The sequence below is a fragment of the Parasteatoda tepidariorum genome, chromosome 1 (assembly GCF_982258835.1).
Source record: "Parasteatoda tepidariorum strain Cologne lab strain chromosome 1, Ptep-v5.0, whole genome shotgun sequence".
Classification (NCBI taxonomy): domain Eukaryota; kingdom Metazoa; phylum Arthropoda; class Arachnida; order Araneae; family Theridiidae; genus Parasteatoda; species Parasteatoda tepidariorum.
The window spans coordinates 40,670,027-40,689,607 of NC_141755.1; the positions used below are offsets into that span (position 1 = coordinate 40,670,027).

Consider the following 19,581-nt stretch of genomic DNA (forward strand, 5'->3'; position numbering starts at 1 on the left):
GGGTTTTCAAATCCCCATATGAGCACATTATGGCGATAACCAATGCCAGAAACATGAAATGCCAGAATTACAACCGCAATAGCCTCTGTGAATGCCGACATGCTTGCCGCTACCTGGCGTGAAATTGACTATCGACTTGATACTCTCCGTGCGACGAAGGGGGCACGCGTGGAAGTTCATTGACAAGGGTCATGAAACTTTTTGAGTCTATCTAACCATATATGTTATTAATTTTAATCTATCTTTATTATTTTATGAGTTATTAAACATCAAAATGGGTCCGGGACTTTATAAACACCCTGAATGTATATATATGCCCTAAAGTATTAGATTTTTTAAGGCCCACCGAAATAGAATAGTACCAACATGTATATGAAACAAAGACTATACAGAATGTATATGTTTATATTTTCTAAAACTGGGTTCAAAGACTTTTCTTGCCACGTTTGTTTTTGTTTGTGTATGTTTATTTTGTTGTCCCTCCCTTTAGCGGTGAGTGGTCTTTTGTAACCTTAGCCATTTGAAATAAAATAAAAATTATTTTCCAAAACATTGTTTTAGAGAATGATCCACTGTTTATATTAAGTTAGACTCAGGTTAGTCAGTTAAACTTTCCAAGTTCTTGATCACGGATATGGCTTAAGAAAAACGATAGATATGTACTTTTTCAAGAATTCAAGAAATCCCCAATTGCTGCACATTGTTGGAATATTGGGCTAAAATTCAGTTTAAACAATACCAAAATTATTTCTACCCCAGTCACATTAGCTCATCTTGATGCCCTGGAATCTTGTTTTATACGTATGAATGATGATTCCCTTGATAACGACATTAGTTCCTCATCGTCTCTCCGTACCTCATAGAAATGCATTTTACCTTGATGGCCTCTCTCGACCGCTGCGGATTTTCTTGTTCTGTTCTTCAGCTTTTACTCTTCGGCCACTGTGGTTTTTTCTAGTTTTGTTTTTCACCTTTAGTTACATATTTTTAACTGACAACTTTACGTTTCATATTTCAAACCACTTTTGTCTCTTCTCATTCACGTTCACGTCTAGAAAATAGTGAAACTGGATACCTGTTCTTGAGCTCTTGAAACACGTCGACTGTAGTTTAAATTTTCCATACTTTTGAAGCGAATGAAGTTTTTATCAAATAATATTTTAATTCATTCGGATTATTTATTTAATTTAAGATTAAAATACATCACAGAATCAGCAGGTAAAGTTTACACAACGAGCAGGGTCTATACTTAATAATTTGCTAATTCTAAAGCTAATCTTTATTTTTTTTGCGCTTTATTCCTGTAGAAATTTAAAAAAATCAACAAATATATTTTGAAACAATTTTTACAGATAAATCATATTTATATCATTTTTATCAATTTCATTATCAAAACACTTGCTGATACGAATTAGTAGTGATTCAGTAAATACGAATCAGTAAGTGACTCAAATCATCTACGGTATAGAATTTGACTTCTGCCACACCCATACATCAAACCTGTTTATAGGGTGGACCCATTCATACGTCCATTCTTTCTCTCACATATCGTAATTTTGACCTGAACTAGAGAACGATCAAACTCCAATCCAGTACCCCCGGAAGCAGAATTTATCATGAAGACATGGAGAACTTTGTGACCCGACAGATTTAACATACACCAGTCACCATTTACTACACAGGGAGTCCTCGACCGACTTGATTCGAATCGAACTTCGGCTCTCACGAACGGGAGTCCAGCGTCCTACCAACTAAGCTGTTCCGGTCCAAGATTATATTGTAGAAGTAATAATTAGAAGCTTACACTTACCCTGCGAAGTATAAAGATTTGGTGCAACTTTCACGTTCCTTTGCTTCGATTGATGTGTCATCCACCATTACCTCGATCTTAATTATGGTTGCTTCAGGTAGAACTACAGATTTGGAGGAATCATTTCAAGCTTAATTCCAGTCATTCTTGATTGAACGAAAATCTCCGTGAAATTGGTTTTTGACTCCTTACTGGTGTTTTCCTTCACGAGTTCTTTGATGAAACGAAACTAATGAAAATTCTTTTCTTTTTTTTTAACGTTTACTTATTGTTTCTCAAATTCGAGACCTTTCCTCTCCCGTCTGAATTCTAAGGGGGGGATTCTAAATATGCCTAATAATCTATTTTTCCCGTATGATGAATGTTTATTCGAATTAGCACTATCTTTCGATATATGAAAAATATATTGCCCCCACTCCGGCAGAATTTGAGATATAAAGTGTGCAATATTTTAGATTCTCTATTAATCGTTCCTCACAAAACTATGCTAAAAAATTCTGCAGCAAACAGTTTCTTAAAGAATTTTTATTAGTTAATAGTTACTAGCTTTTAGGTTTTTGATAAGAATCTTTATTTTTACGCAATAAACGTTAAATGAAATTTTTAGCTTTATCCAAATCACTTTTCCTTTAAACTGTAATAAAATAAGATTTCAAAAAAAGTCTACAAACTGAATTAGTTCGAAATTACTAACTTAAAATCACAAATCAAATCATTTTACTGCTTTAAAGTTTTGAGGAAAACTTAATGGAAATTTTAAAAATTACTAAGCGCTATTGCTCCTAATATAATGAAGCGACTAATAAAATTTACTTTATACCTTTTTTAAGGCTATTGTGCTGGAACGGAAAACATTTTAATTTATTTATTTACTTTTCATTTTATACTAGCTGAATCCCCGTTCTTTTTATGGGGTGAAAAACTAAGCATCAAATAATCAGTACTGAACAACACTACAAATTCGAGCACAAAACGTTCTTTTTTATTTATTTATTTATTATTTGAGACAATTGAATTTAAAAATGTGAAATTTGAGGAAATAACAAAAACAGATTGAGTATGTGGCGAGGTAAACCTACAAGAAGGTATGAAGGATGGAAAGCAAATTAATGATTAAATCATCAAAACAAAGTTACATATTAATTCTTAAGTTACATTTAAAATAGCCAAATAATGGTAGTAGCAGCACTGATAAAAAATATGAACTCAAACACACGTCAAATAAAAAATATTTTTGGATGATTCTTATTAGCTAATTACGTAAAAGTAACATCTTTTGAACAGTTTATAAAGTTAACTGAAGCACTTTCATAATTCTGCAATAGAAAAGTTTTTCCTCTATATATATATATTGTACTAATAAATATCTGCCGAAGGAATATTTTTTAATTTTTCTTTTAAAAATCATGTTTACTTGATAAATAATTTAGATACTTGAATATGACTATTATTCTCAATTCTAATCTTAGAAACATGATTAAACAGCTATGAACTAGACAGAGAGAAATGCAATTTGCAAACAGTAGGAAATGGAAAAATGATATATTGCTAAATCAGTTTTTTCAGTTTATTCAATAATTAAGTAAAAGTGACGTAATAGTTTATTATGTTTATTCATATGGCTAAGCATAATAGTAACTAAACTAAAGTAGTAAGTTTGATCATATTTTAAGAATCATGACTGATACATTACTTAAAACGTGTCACTTTGCCTGTACCTTTTGCATAAAAAAGATACAATTTTGAAATTTTTACCAGAAATAGTGTTAAGATAGTTACTTATTTTAAAGGTAAGTATATTGCTTAATAGCTTGATTTCGATTATATTAGATTTTTCAATATTTTGTAATATTAAAGCAATTCATGAAAAAGTTAAGTTGGTATAGTAAATGAAATTGTTATGTTGCGTAGTTTTTTTTTCTTCCCTAACTGGTATCCGAAGTATCTATCACTAATCAAATTAAACATACTAAATACAGCTGAACTATAAATTATTTTAGTACAGGATCAAAAGAAAATGTAAATATACTTAAAAAATAGAGCTGAATAACAGTAAAAAATTAAGCCCAAAACTGAAAGACTCATACAAAGACAATAAATAAAGCTAAAAAAATTTCTTTTTTTTATTCATCATTATGTTTTACATTTTCTGGTGGCCTTACATTATTACAGTAATCAAAATATGGTTTTAATAATTTACCACATCAAAATAAAAAATAATTGAATTTAGTATCATTTGGTATAGAACTCTTCCTCGGGGTTACTTCTTGATAACCAAAATTGTCAACAACAAAGAACTCTTGATTTTAGCAAAATTTACTGTTCAACTAACAATTCAAAATTCAATTATAATTCAAAATTTCCTAAAAATTCTTGTTCTTAACTATTTTGAAGCTGCCGTAAATAACGATATCAGAAAAGCATAATCTATTTGTAGTTAAATCTGTACCAAATAAACTAATATAATACTTTTTACCTATATTAGTAAGATACCTATTAAAACTGGGACAAATTATACGGTAAAAAAACTTATGATGAAATTTCCGTACTGTATAGCAATAACTTTTCTTATAAAAAAAAGCATATGTTTGCTTGATAAAAGTAAAATTTAATGCAAATGACCATTTTTTTGGTAAGTTCATATCAAAATTTTCATATAGTAATGACGTACCAGAAATGCCAATTTTCAAAATTGCAATTATTATTTCCATACAATTAATTAAAAAAATGCAAAATGTAACCAAATAAATGATTTCAATGCCAGGCTCTAAGGAATCATGATAAAGCTAGCAAGTTTTACCAAGTTTATTAAATTTTACCACATATTGTTAAACCATATTTTATTGTGAATTTAACCAAAGTAATTTCCAAAGAGCTTCAATAATATTTGTTGAGCTTTTTGCTGTTCTCATAGAGCAAGAACCATGGTTAACTTTACCATATTCTAGTAAACACGATCATGAGTTTTTCACCAAATTTTCAACATCAACTACAATAATACCAGTAGAGTTGCGAAAATATGGTGATTTTTTGTGCTCCTCCTAAACGAATTCGTATCATTTTTTAAATTAATTTTGCATTAATTTAGTTTTTATTTCTATTGGAAACTATTACTAAACTTATCTAAGCATCGTTGGCATCAATAATAGTATAGTGATGTTTTGGATTTCTTTCAAACGAATCAATATCATTTTCCCATTAATTTTGCTTTACAGTAAATAACTTTTGCATTTCAATGGTACTTTTTTGCATTTTTATTTCAATAGTAGATGCTAATAAAATTAATCAAACATCATGGACGTCAATAATAGCATGAAAATTTTTAACTTTTGTTAACATTACCTCTTTATCAATTTTGTTTTTATAAAAACACGTTTTAACTCTATAAATGCAAATAAAATGAACACTAGGTTTCAAATAAGTTTAGAGCTACTAATTCTGTGACGTAGCCTTCTGATACTTCCACTTAAGTTTATCTAACATAGCGAATAACATATAATTAAGTATTAAAAAACGTGCAATAAATTCCTTTTTCATTAAGGAGTGCTAAAATCTACCTGACATCAATTATGTTATCCTCCAATACACTGAAGAGCCAAAAAAACTGGTACAGGCATGAGTATGCAAATAAAGGGGTATGGAGCCAATCAAAGTACAGCGCGGCGATCGGCAACGCGTATATATAAGACAACGAGTGTCTAGCACAGTTCTTAGATCGGTTACTGCTGCTATAATGCCAGGTTATACAGATTTAAGTGAGTTTGAACGTGGTGTTATAGTCGGCACACGGGAGATGGGACATAGCATCTCCGAGATCGCAATGAAATTGGGATTTTCACGTATGACCATTTCACGAGTATACCGTGAGTATTGGAAATCCACCAAAATCCCCAGACCTGAACATTATTGAACATATTTGGTATGCCTTGCAACGTGATGTTCAGAAGCTATCCCCACCCCCTGTTACTCCCACTGGTTTATGGATAGCCCTGCAGGATTCATAGTGTCAATTATTTCCAGCACTATTTCACACATTGATCGAATCCATGCCACGTCGTGTTGCGGCGCTTCTGCGTGCTCGCGGGGGCCCTACACGATATTAGGCAGGTATATCAGTTTTTTTGGCTCTTCAGTGTATATTTTTTGAAACAAAATCATCTACAGTTCAATTTGGTTTAATTTAAAACAATGTTGATTGACATGGAAACAATGATGACGAAAACAAAAGTTCTATTTTCAAACGTCTCTCCCGAAGGCTAAAATTGCCCCTTTTACCGACTTTACAGTCTGTAAAAAAGGCAATTTCGGTCTAAATTTTTAAAACAGAACTCTAGATTTGCACCCTACAGGCTTAAGTTGCTATCTGTTTTGGCATAAATCTTCAACAAAAAAATAAAGAGAAAGAGGCTCAAAATCGTTAAATCGCAAAATCTTCTCGGAGAAAAAAATTCTGTAACTCCTGCATTGTTATATGAATAACATTTCAGGAAAAAAAAACATATTTTTGGTTAATAAAACAAAAATATTATGCAGTTGAACAATATATTGGGTACTTTTTCTGTTAAAATGGTAACGGTTTAAATTAGAGTTTTTATTGCCACACATTCAGTAAAAAATACAATATTGGAAAATTAAATTAAACCGAGTAAATGATTGTTATGCCATGTTTAAACACTAGAAGTGCCGTTGGGGGTAATTTTGATTGTTTTTTGCCATTTCTTATGTTATTTTTGCAGTTACAAAGTTCTTGCTAACTTTTAAGACTTTTTAATTTTCTAAATGCTTTGGAAAATTTTAAGAAACAAGATTAAGTTAAATAATCATACGTATTTACATAACTACATAGCTTTAAAATGAGCCAATACTGCTGCTCGCAAAAGAAGAACTGTGAATATATATAGAAAATAGTCTTTTACAACTAAGCGACTCTCTTTAAAATTATTGTCTAAGTATTTTGAATAAGTAAAACTATTCTCTTATAAATGTTGGTGCATGAACGGAGCAAATGAATAAATGCATTTTTATGCATGTAATATACAGCGTGCTTCAATATCTCCTTATATAATCGTCTTGAAAAGAAAGAATTCGATACCTAACCTATCTCAAGTTGATAATTCGTTGAGAAAAAGAACCATTATCGGAATCAACTGGAGCATAGGCCGACCAAAATCATTCAAAACAAGAACATTTTCACGAACTGAACTAACTTTCGTTAATTACAGCTTTTAAGCCTCTTTATCTTCTAATGAACTGGTTTTATATTGTCTTAATTTTTCTCCTATTTATCTGTAACCATTCTTTCTGCAAGTTTTATGGTATCAATAAGAAAACTATTTAAAACGAGACTTTTGTTACTGCTAACCTAACTGATGTTAACTGCTAATAAACATGTCTAACAATTGTGTGTTATAAAAGTTTGAGTCAAGTGTGTAGTTCCTTTTCGAAAATCGTTTTCCGGTAACATGCTTTTTTTCCTAACAATTTTGCTTATATAACTCTTTCCATAAAAAAAATAGTGCGTGGAGTCCCTCCGCACGGAAGAAGTTAAACTTCACAACCTGCGACGTTAATTGTAGAAGAATCAGCAGTCGTGGAAGGATCACTAGTTCTATTCAACGACTCTTTTTCCTGCTCCACTCGCTTCCGTGCTCTGTAATCACGGTAATATTATGCATTTTTCCCTCGTGGACCTCTTGAACCAGTGAAAGTGCTTGTGGTTGCCTCATCGTCTCAATCTGGAAAATGTATTTGTATTAATAATGTATGTGAATGCGTCATAATGTAAATTCAGAAGAGAAAATCGAACACTCAATTGATATTCTCAAGAGACGTACCTTGACATAACCTTAAATCCGTCGCATTGTCCGTGGGATTGTTTTCACTCATTTTTTGCAAGTGTTATCCACTAAATTTGAAAATAAAAAATACTACCCTATTAAATTATATGCGTATCAAAACAAACTAAAAAAATATTTATAGAAAAACAATACTTTTATTATTTTTATGCTAGTGAGAACCAAAGCAATATGGAAATGAATGAGGAAAAACTGGATCCTACCACGTGATTTCCCGGCCAATAAAAATGTAACGTTAAACGTCTAACGCAACCTTGTTGGAAGTCGCATAAGAAGTATAACTTCAAAAATCGTAAGACATGCTACCGCTGTTGCCGCCGTTGTTTTAAGTGTTCAACTTTATGTTACATTTTGTTTTATAGCACTAATACATTAAGACTTTGAAACTTGGGCATGCGAAGGTATGCAGAAAAATTTAACTCTTTGGAATATTAATTAATGGCACTAGACCAGTGTTGTTTCCCAGGTAAAGGTATGCTGATTACATTAAGTAAGAATATGCACACTGGAAAATGTATGTTACAAAACGAGCTGATTAACGCTTTTCGTGGTATCATTGTTACTGTGAATGATCGAAATTTGTGGTTGTTGACAGCCACATAGTCGCTTTGAAAATGTCCTAAATTTATACTACGTCTGGTTAAGTGTCACTGCCCGGTATGCCTTACATCAATGTCTTTTTAAGATCAAGTGTCAATGACCAGTATGCATGTAACAGGTACCCCGAAGCTAATCTATCCTCTGCAGATATTAAAATATCGAATAAATATAATAATATCAACGAATAAATTAACATCAAATTGGATAGAACAAATGTTTCGCACATACCCCAAAGCGACAATCTGATTATTGACATTTATCAGTGAAAGTCGACATTCTCTTGATTTTGGTCATCCACGGTAACAGCAAATAAAAAATTATCGGATTTAAGCAAAACTATTAGGTGAAAATAACTATAACCAAATGATAAACAGTATTTTTAAATACTATAGATTTCAGTTGACTTTCTTGGTATTTTTTTAGTTAAAAATATTTGTGCTCGCAGCAATAATTTCTGTGGTATATTCTGAAATGTGTGGAGAACATAGTTGTAGCCACATTAAATGTCAAGAGCCAGTCTGTAAATTTGGAGAAGTAAAAAAAGAAAAAGGGGGCGATTGTGGCTGCTGCGACATTTGTGTACGAAGTAAGTGTATCTCGAAATGCTTAGATACCCACTAGGTACAAAATAATTTTTTACCACTGATGACATCTGAGCAACTAGGTCTCAGGTGATAAAGCGTTCACCTTCCAATGAGGTGAGCCGGGTTCGAATCCAAGCTATGGCTAGTAGATTCGATACGCAATTTTGCTACTTCACAAATATGACAGTGAATGTATGCAGCAGACAGGTTTTACTGACAAGAAGCGCATCACTGACAGTATCACGTGCCTGGTGGGCCATTTGTTAAATTTGAACATTTTAAATACACAGAACTGACAATACAATTCTGCAACTGAGCACAGTTGTTCCGAAGGTATGCCGAGACATGATACAAGCACTCGATGCGACGCACGCGTCACCTATTAATGTGCACATCAAAACGGCCCTTACTTGAAAAATAGCCCTCGTATGTTTTTACCTTTACAAGCGAAAGTTTGGTATTTTATTACTTTTACCAATTATATACCAAATGACGTCGTCCTCGGAATATCTTGGCATCTGTCGATTCAGAAACCAATCAGGTTCACTTCTCACGCTTGATTCCGCTTACAGGCACCCAATTAAATATGATTTAATTGGATATGTCACTTCATGATTACGTCACTTCCTTTCTTCTCGAGTTATTAACATCCAATGTCATAACATGACCCAAAGATATGCATTTCTTTTCTGTTTGTAAAAAAGTCTTGAAAAATGTATAATACTTCCAATGCATGCGTCACCTATTAATGTACACATCAAAACGGCCCTTACTTGAAAAATAGCCCTCGTATGTTTTTACCTTTGCAAGCGAAAGTTTGGTATTTTATTGCTTTTACCAATTATATACCAAATGACGTCGTCCTCGGAATATCTTGGCGTTTGTCGATTCAGAAACCAATCAGGTTCACTTCACACGCTTGATTCCGCTTACAGGCACCCAATTAAATATGATTCAATTGGATATGTCACTTTATGATTACATCACTTCCCTTCTTCTCGAATTATTAACATCCAATGTCATACAATGACCCAAAGATACATCTTTCTTTTCTGTTTGTAAAAAAGTCTTGAAAAATGTATAATACTTCCAATGCACACGTCACCCATTAATGTACACATCAAAACGGCCCTTACTTGAAAAATAGCCCTCGCATGTTTATACCATTGCAAGCGAAAATTTGGTATTTTATTACTTTTACCAATTATATACCAAATGACGTCGTCCTCGGAATATCTTGGCATTTGTCGATTCAGAAACCAATCAGGTTCACTTCTCACGCTTGATTCCGCTTACAGGCACCCAATTAAATATGATTTAATTGGATATGTCACTTCATGATTACGTCACTTCCTTTCTTCTCGAGTTATTAACATCCAATGTCATAACATGACCCAAAGATATGCATTTCTTTTCTGTTTGTAAAAAAGTCTTGAAAAATGTATAATACTTCCAATGCACGCGTCACCTATTAATGTACACATCAAAACGGCCCTTACTTGAAAAATAGCCCTCGCATGTTTATACCTTTGCAAGCGAAAATTTGGTATTTTATTACTTTTACCAATTATATACCAAATGACGTCGTCCTCGGAATATCTTGGCATTTGTCGATTCAGAAACCAATCAGGCTCACTTCACACGCTTGATTCCGCTTACAGGCACCCAATTAAATATGATTTAATTGGATATGTCCTTTCATGATTACGTCACTTCCCTTCTTCTCGAATTATTAACATCCAATGTCATAACATGACCCAAAGATGCATCTTTCTTTTCTGTTTGTAAAAAAGTCTTGAAAAATGTATAATACTTCAAAAAAAGTTTACATTTGCACTCGCTTACATGCATACTTGATTAATATTGATTATTTATAATATTGATAGGGAAACCCTTAATACTTATGATATGAGAATGCACTCTGTGTAGATTAATTTTTTGATGTGTGGAATATTTATATTTCTGTTCACTTAAATAATAGATGCGTGATACAATAATTTTAATTGCAGAAAAATATTGCAGACTGGCAATGACCAGGGGATTTATAGAGTACTTTTGCTTCGATTTACCAACGTCCAAGGAAATCCAGTACTTCCCAGGATTGATTGCATCCCGATAAATATCATGGGATTTCCTACGTGCATTTATTTAGATAAATCAACAACCTAAGCTTGAATATACCAAAAAGAAACATCACAGCCACATATGTCCTAGTTCTTAACTTGGAAATGTTTACAGGTGCTGAAACATGCAATTTGATAATTGCAACCTCAAGAAAAATGATGCCATAATACTTTTTTTTTCTTTTTGCAGGTAAAAACATGAAGTCCTTTTATGTCTTGCTATTCCAAAATATGATTCCATGATTCATTAATGTGTTTAAGAAATTTTTCAAAAATGCACTGTACTTTTATGTGAATGCAAATTTTAAATTTACTTGGTTGTATATAAACTTGTCAAATACATCACAATAATAAAAACTATATAAAATGGCATTATGAGTTAATTTTTATCATTGATTGTTACAACAAAATAGACATATCGCAGGAGAAATTAAACTGCATTTAGTATAAACCAGACAAGAAAAGTTGGCTCCGCGTTCGAAACAAATTTAGAATAGTCGCTATATTATTTATATGGAAACAGACTCTTCTCAAGAATTATTTTTCTCTTCAAGTAAAAGTGGATTTTATGACTTTCTTGATCCTTTTTTCCCATACTCTATATCACTTAACTTGTGCCTCTAATATTAATTAATGAAACGCTGGAAATTTCTAAAATTTGCGAAATGACAAATTTATAAGAAAACATTAGACTATCTGCCACGGAAATTTTTTTGAATCATATAAAAATAAAAAACAAAAATTCTCTTTAAATGACTTTTCCAACGATCATAATATTACCAACTAAGAGCACGGAGAAAAAAAAATTCTGGTAAAATTACCAAATTGTATGACAATGACATTTCTGACAAAAAAAATAGTTCTGTTTTAAAACCAAACTATATGTTATCTATAAATCATTCACCGACACATCAATTTACCGACCGTATTTGATATTTTTCCGTTCATATGGTAACGGTTTACCGACAACTCTGTTTTTCAAAATTACAGTTCTAAATACCAATCATTTAATTAAAAAATACAAATCATAAAAGTAAATTTTTACCGAAAAAATGGGTTTTATGCCATGCTCTAAGAAATCATGATGAAATTACAAATTTTACCATATTTAATATATATTATCACATATTATAATATTATAATTCATGGTTATTTTTTCCATAATTATTATCAAAGTACTTTTTAATTTTCCCATAGAGGCAAAAACACGCAAATTTTACCATATTGTGGTAGTTTCGACCATCATTTTAGATACCTTCATCGATATCGCACTTTTATCATACATAATTTTAACATGACATTTCACGTATCTTTAACATTTAACATAACTTTTAACATACTTTTAACAGTATTTCGGTATCATACAATCTCTTGGGTATCTCGAGATTTTCATTCAATTTCATACTTTTAACAGTATTTCGGTATCATACAATCTCTTGGATATTTTGAAATTTTCATCCAATTTCATACTTTTAACAGTATTCCGGTATCATACAATCTCTTGGGTATCTTGAGAATTTCATCCAATTTTAGAGGCACATGGAATTAACCCCTCCACCCCTATAAGAATCTTAATCTTTGATGGAGGAGACAGCATGGTGGGCGTTAAGGAGGGCTGGTGCCTATATTAATGACTCACAAGGGAGACTATGGAAGTGTGACTCGCCAATTTTGAAATAAACTAGTGGGATGTATGCCGTATGAGGAATAATTTTAGGGGGCAGCATTCGTTTCGGCCCATAGAATTTCCTATGAGAGATAAAAAAGAATTCAATATATAGAAAAATCGGTATTTTATTACTTCAATGCAGACTATTAGTTGCTGTAATTATCTCATACTCCAAATAATTTAGTGGTACTTTCACGTACTATATAATGCATATTTATTGTCAAAATTAATTTCGAAAATTTTATATATCTGTAGTTTTTCAGAAAAACCTGTTAGGTTAATTTAAAAAAAAAAATTGCATCAAATTTTTAAAAAATTTTTTCCAAAAAATTTTCCAAATTAATTGGAGTATGTAATTGCAAATTAATAATTAATTGACCAATCAATTACAAATTAATTGGAGCATGAGATAATTACAATAACTGATAGTCTGCATTGAAGTAATAAAATACCGATTTTTCTACAAATTCCATTATTCTATGAGCCGAAACGAATGTTGCCCTCTAAAATTATTCCTCATAAGGCATGCATCCCACTAGTTTATTTCAAAATTGGCGAGTCACACTTCCCTAGTTTCCCTTGTCAGAGGAATCACCTCAAGTATGCAAATAAATTAGAGGTAAATGATGAGAACAGACGCAAAAACTTACTCTCTTTAAATAAACATACTTTTTTTTTACGAATTTGTATTTTTGTCCTACAAAATAGGGGGCGGAAAGTAACCGCAACCATATCATCATATAGTCCCAATATTTCAAACTAGAGAGCGTTAAAAGCTTGTACCTCTTAATGTTAATTTCGCTTTTTTCCTATTTTCAATAACTCAGGAAGTTTTTACGCAAATGGAAAAGTTTTGCACACGACTATATGGCGTATGGCAAGAAAACGTTTTTGAACGGGTGGATCTGACTCGCGAAGGGTAGTTGTGAATCATGTAATGAATCAAAGTATAGAAATATTTTACTGACTTAGAACTTCAAACACCAATTTTATATTAAAAAATGCTTATTGTCTTAAGAATCTGAATAATTTTACTAATAAATCCAATAAACTATTAAATATTATAAACTATTAAATATTATAAACTATTAAATACTATAAACTATTAAATACTATAAGGTATTAAATACATCGAACGAGTTTCAGTGTTTTATTTTTTAAGAAAATAGGTAATATTTCGAAAAGCTGTGAAATTTTGTGGCAAATACATTATAGGTATGGTCCCACAGAGTACTGATCGTAAGGGTAGACCGATCGTAAAAGTGAACTAATCATCCCAGTAGAACACCGAAGTCAAGCATCACAGCCTGCGGTAAGGGTGAGTGACGACTTTGATCAAGCTGACGATATATAAGGTATTAAATACATCGAACCAGTTTCAGTGTTTTATTTTTAAAGAAAATGGGTAATATTTCGAAAAGCTGTGAAATTTTGAGGTAAATACAGTATAGGTATGGTCCCACAGAGTACTGATCGTAAGGATAGACCGATCGTAAAAGTGAACTAATCATCCCAGTAGAACACCGAAGTCAAGCATCACAGCCTGCGGTAAGGATGAGTGACGACTTTGATCAAGCTGACGATATATAAGGTATTAAATACATCGAACCAGTTTCAGTGTTTTATTTTTAAAGAAAATGGGTAATATTTCGAAAAGCTGTGAAATTTTGAGGTAAATACAGTATAGGTATGGTCCCACAGAGTACTGATCGTAAGGATAGACCGATCGTAAAAGTGAACTAATCATCCCAGTAGAACACCGAAGTCAAGCATCACAGCCTGCGGTAAGGGTGAGTGACGACTTTGATCAAGCTGACGATATATAAGGTATATAAGGTATTAAATACATCGAACCAGTTTCAGTGTTTTATTTTTAAAGAAAATATGTAATATTTCGAAAAGCTGTGAAATTTTGTGGTAAATACATTATAGGTATGGTCCCACAGAGTACTGATCGTAACGGTGGACCGATCGTAACAGTGAACTAATCATCCCAGTAGAACACCGAAGTCAAACATCACAGCCTGCGGCAAGGGTGAGTGACGACTTTGATCAGGCTGACGATATATAAGGTATTAAATACATCGAACCAGTTTCAGTGTTTTATTTTTAAAGAAAATGGGTAATATTTCGAAAAGCTGTGAAATTTTGAGATAAATACAGTATAGGTATGGTCCCACAGAGTACTGATCGTAAGGATAGACCGATCGTAAAAGTGAACTAATCATCCCAGTAGAACACCGAAGTCAAGCATCACAGCCTGCGGTAAGGGTGAGTGACGACTTTGATCAAGCTGACGATATATAAGGTATTAAATACATCGAACCAGTTTCAGTGTTTTATTTTTAAAGAAAATGGGTAATATTTCGAAAAGCTGTGAAATTTTTAGGTAAATACAGTCTAGGTATGGTCCCACAGAGTACTGATCGTAAGGATAGACCGATCGTAAAAGTGAACTAATCATCCCAGTAGAACACCGAAGTCAAGCATCACAGCCTGCGGTAAGGGTGAGTGACGACTTTGATCAAGCTGACGATATATAAGGTATTAAATACATCGAACCAGTTTCAGTGTTTTATTTTTAAAGAAAATGGGTAATATTTCGAAAAGCTGTGAAATTTTTAGGTAAATACAGTATAGGTATGGTCCCACAGAGTACTGATCGTAAGGATAGACCGATCGTAAAAGTGAACTAATCATCCCAGTAGAACACCGAAGTCAAGCATCACAGCCTGCGGTAAGGGTGAGTGACGACTTTGATCAAGCTGACGATATATAAGGTATTAAATACATCGAACCAGTTTCAGTGTTTTATTTTTAAAGAAAATGGGTAATATTTCGAAAAGCTGTGAAATTTTTAGGTAAATACAGTATAGGTATGGTCCCACAGAGTACTGATCGTAAGGATAGACCGATCGTAAAAGTGAACTAATCATCCCAGTAGAACACCGAAGTCAAGCATCACAGCCTGCGGTAAGGGTGAGTGACGACTTTGATCAAGCTGACGATATATAAGGTATATAAGGTATTAAATACATCGAACCAGTTTCAGTGTTTTATTTTTAAAGAAAATATGTAATATTTCGAAAAGCTGTGAAATTTTGTGGTAAATACATTATAGGTATGGTCACACAGAGTACTGATCGTAACGGTGGACCGATCGTAACAGTGAACTAATCATCCCAGTAGAACACCGAAGTCAAACATCACAGCCTGCGGCAAGGGTGAGTGACGACTTTGATCAGGCTACAGAGGGATCGAGGGTGTGCGGCAGAGTTGGGCGTCGATTACAGTAATCGATTACAATTGTAATTGATTACAGATAATTACTGCTATGTTATCAGTTACTTGTAATCACGATTGTAGGTAATCGCGATTATAAGTATTCATAATTTTTGATTAAATCAGAGTAGAACGAAAATGTAATCGATTATTTTTTCATTTATAGTAATCAATTACTTGTAATCAAAATATATGATTACATGCAATCTAAATATACGATTACAAAACTATTGCATACTTATGTATGATTATATTTTACAGTAGATAGTATAATGTATCGTACAATAATACATTTTGTACGTATTTACGTACAGCGTATGTACGAATGAACATTACTAAAATGTATGTACATATGAATTTATCTAATTCATAAGTAGATAAATGCATAATTACAAACATTTTAGTTACACACATATATATACACTTATATTGTATATATAAAATATATGTACGTATGTATATAGCTAATAATCACGTATGCATGTGCAAACACTGTAGACATGTTGTAGATATATTGTACAGATATTCACACATTTATTCGATATGCATAACATTTGTACATACATACATTAGATGTGCACAACATATGTACATAGATACATACATTTGACATGCATATATTGTACAGATGTATACATATAGTCTACAGATAAACCTCCACATAACGTTCATATGATGTATAGTGTACATATAATGTTTATATAATGTACATATATTGTGCATATACGCATACATATATTGGACATAAATATTTTGCACAAATTTTACATGTACCTATACATACATGTTATCCCAATATATGAAATATGTACACTATATATATGACCTATGAATGTATCCACACATCGTCGCTCTGAAACTAAACCGTGGTAACTCAAAAAAGCAAGTTTTTCAGGAGAGCGATTTCAAACTTTCCGCACTAATGCTAATCGCGGCAATGCCATGACGATTTATCTGCTCTCTAAATTAACTTTATGGAACTATAAAGATAACAGGTTGTCTTTCTAAAAGGGTGACTTTTTTTACACCATACCCAAAATTACCCATTTTTTTACCCAAAAATCTCATTTTTCGACTTTTTTGAGTTACAACGGTTTAATTTCAAAGCGACGACATGTACAATACACGTATGTTCCATGTATGCATAACCATATGCACTATATATGCAAGTACAATGTATGAATGTACGTACACACATTGTACACTACATCACACATACATGCATCACATGTATACATATGTACATACATTGTATGTACGTATATATACAATATATGTATAGATAATGAATGTATGTACATATGTACAATCCATTTATATCTAAATATATATACTATGCAAAAAAATTAAATGTATGTAAGTTAATTGATAACGACTCAAGCAAGTTAAATGGCAAAATCAAATGATATTTAAATTTAGTTTTCAGCTTTAATTGTTCGGTATCATTCTAAAATTGTTTGAATAAAAAATATTTTTCAGGTATTTTGATAAAATGGTTGACACTACACATTTATTCCTTTATAATATAATGCGTAGTTCATAGAAATCTTTAGACGAAAAAAAACGGTTAATTTATATATGGGAATAACATTTAGGAAATTAAAATAAGATTATCCTTGCCTTCCAAAAAATATGAGATAAGAGTTTTATATGTCTAAGAATAAATTTTAAAACAAACTTTAATAATTTTACTTATAGATTTTTGTAATACATGCACAATGTATGTGTACTTTTTATTTACATATATTTAAAAGTACGCATGTATTTATACATTACATGTAATTACGTACATTTATACGTTGTATGTTTATACGTACATTGAGCATATAACCATGTTTGTACGTCCATACATTACATGAGCATGTGTATTAACAAAGTATATAGTTATATAAGCACAAACGTTGTGTAAGCAAACCATGTGTAAATGTACATGTAAATGTACATGCATACAGGCAAATACATAAATTCAAGAATACGTATAAACATTATTTTCATATACGTTCATACATATATTGTCTATGTATGCGAACATACAAAACATTGTATTTGCATATAAACTAACATACATGCGTACATGTACGATTAATGCATAATTATGTATACTATGCATATACGTATTGTATTATGTATATGCAATATAGTATGCGATCGTAATTTTTTGTAATCATCGATTACACGTAATCATGATTACATGCAATCATATATTTTGATTACTTGTAATCATAATTACCCGTAACCGTTTTTGTAGTGCATACTTGTATTCGCAATTACTTGGAATCAAAATTACAGTTGTAATCAAAATTTTGATTACAGCTGCCATCAAGATTACAAGTAATTGATTACTTCAATCAATTATTGTAATCACGATTACAGCTGTAATAAAAAAATTTAAAAGTTGTAATCATGATTACAAGTAATTGATTACTGTAATTGTTTGTTGAAATCACAATTACAGCTGTAATCAAAATTATGTTATCTTGTAATCATGATTACAAGTAATTGATTGCTGTAATCAAAAAATGTAATCGATTACATTTTTGCCCAACTCTGGTGTGCGGTACAGGCCTTCGTAAAGTGCTCGACTTCGCGCGCAGTTAACGCGGGGAACCATCCCATCCGCAAGGGATCAAAATTGTGATGGCATGTCTTCGGATCATCCTATGGGATGTTTCCCTGCTCGTCACCATTGTGAAGCTCTTTTGAGACGTAAATAAACAAAAACTACTACTTTTACTTCTACATTGTATGCATGTCTATTAATATAACTTGCGAATTCTAACAGACATTTCCTTATTTTAATTTCAGTATCTTAAAAATATCCTTCAAACTATGAAAATTGGTTGAAAATAGGACATTGGTTCGAATAACAATATGGTGTTGTACACCTTGGACCATTGGATGTTACTCCTTAGATAACACTCATTTTCATATCTTTTGTTCTTAACTCACTAGATGATTGGACTAGGATACTCAAAGATTCCAAAACTATTTCATATAGTCTGCATAATCTATAATAAATTGAGCTAATTCTAAACGTAATAACAAAAATTATTTCACTGGAATAGTTCTTAAAGTCTGAGATTTTTGTTGAGAAGATAAAAAAAAATATTACATATTGTTAGCGGCGCATCCCACACGGAAATATTTTTATACTAACTGAACCCGTTCCACATACTATAGACGAGTCCAAACATTTATTTTTTTACATTTTATTAGGCATAAAAATAAATTATTTTATAAAAAAAATTATAATTTTATTTTATATTTTTATTATTATAATTTTATTATATATTTTTATTAAAAATCTGAATGATTTTTTATTAAAAATCGGGATCGTAATCTGAAGGACATTTCCGTACATAGGGTTTTATTTTCCAATCTGTTTGTGAAAATCTTTAGCAACACATAACATTTAACTCTGTAATTTAACATTAACGTCGTAACTTAACATAACATTTAATATTAACTTCGGAAGGAAAGTATTTATTGCATTACCCCTGTTACTTATAGGACTATAATTATTATTTACTGTATTATATTTATTATATCAGGCTATTCACATAACTCATTGAGTTTGATATAGATTGTTTTCTTAACTGATGCAACGATCAATGACAATAATTGGTAAGAATTTCAGCAGACTTCTGACGCAGCATTT

General features: G+C 31.7%; 1 long non-coding RNA gene across 1 annotated transcript; it reads left to right on the forward strand.

The window, feature by feature from the left end:
- The first annotated feature begins 3,488 nt into the window (after positions 1 to 3,488).
- Positions 3,489 to 11,338, forward strand: LOC139425371 (uncharacterized). The gene is made up of 3 exons (XR_011636600.2): positions 3,489 to 3,600; positions 8,689 to 8,851; positions 10,859 to 11,338. It is a non-coding gene; the product is annotated as an uncharacterized LOC139425371 (long non-coding RNA).
- The last annotated feature ends 8,243 nt before the right edge of the window (positions 11,339 to 19,581 follow it).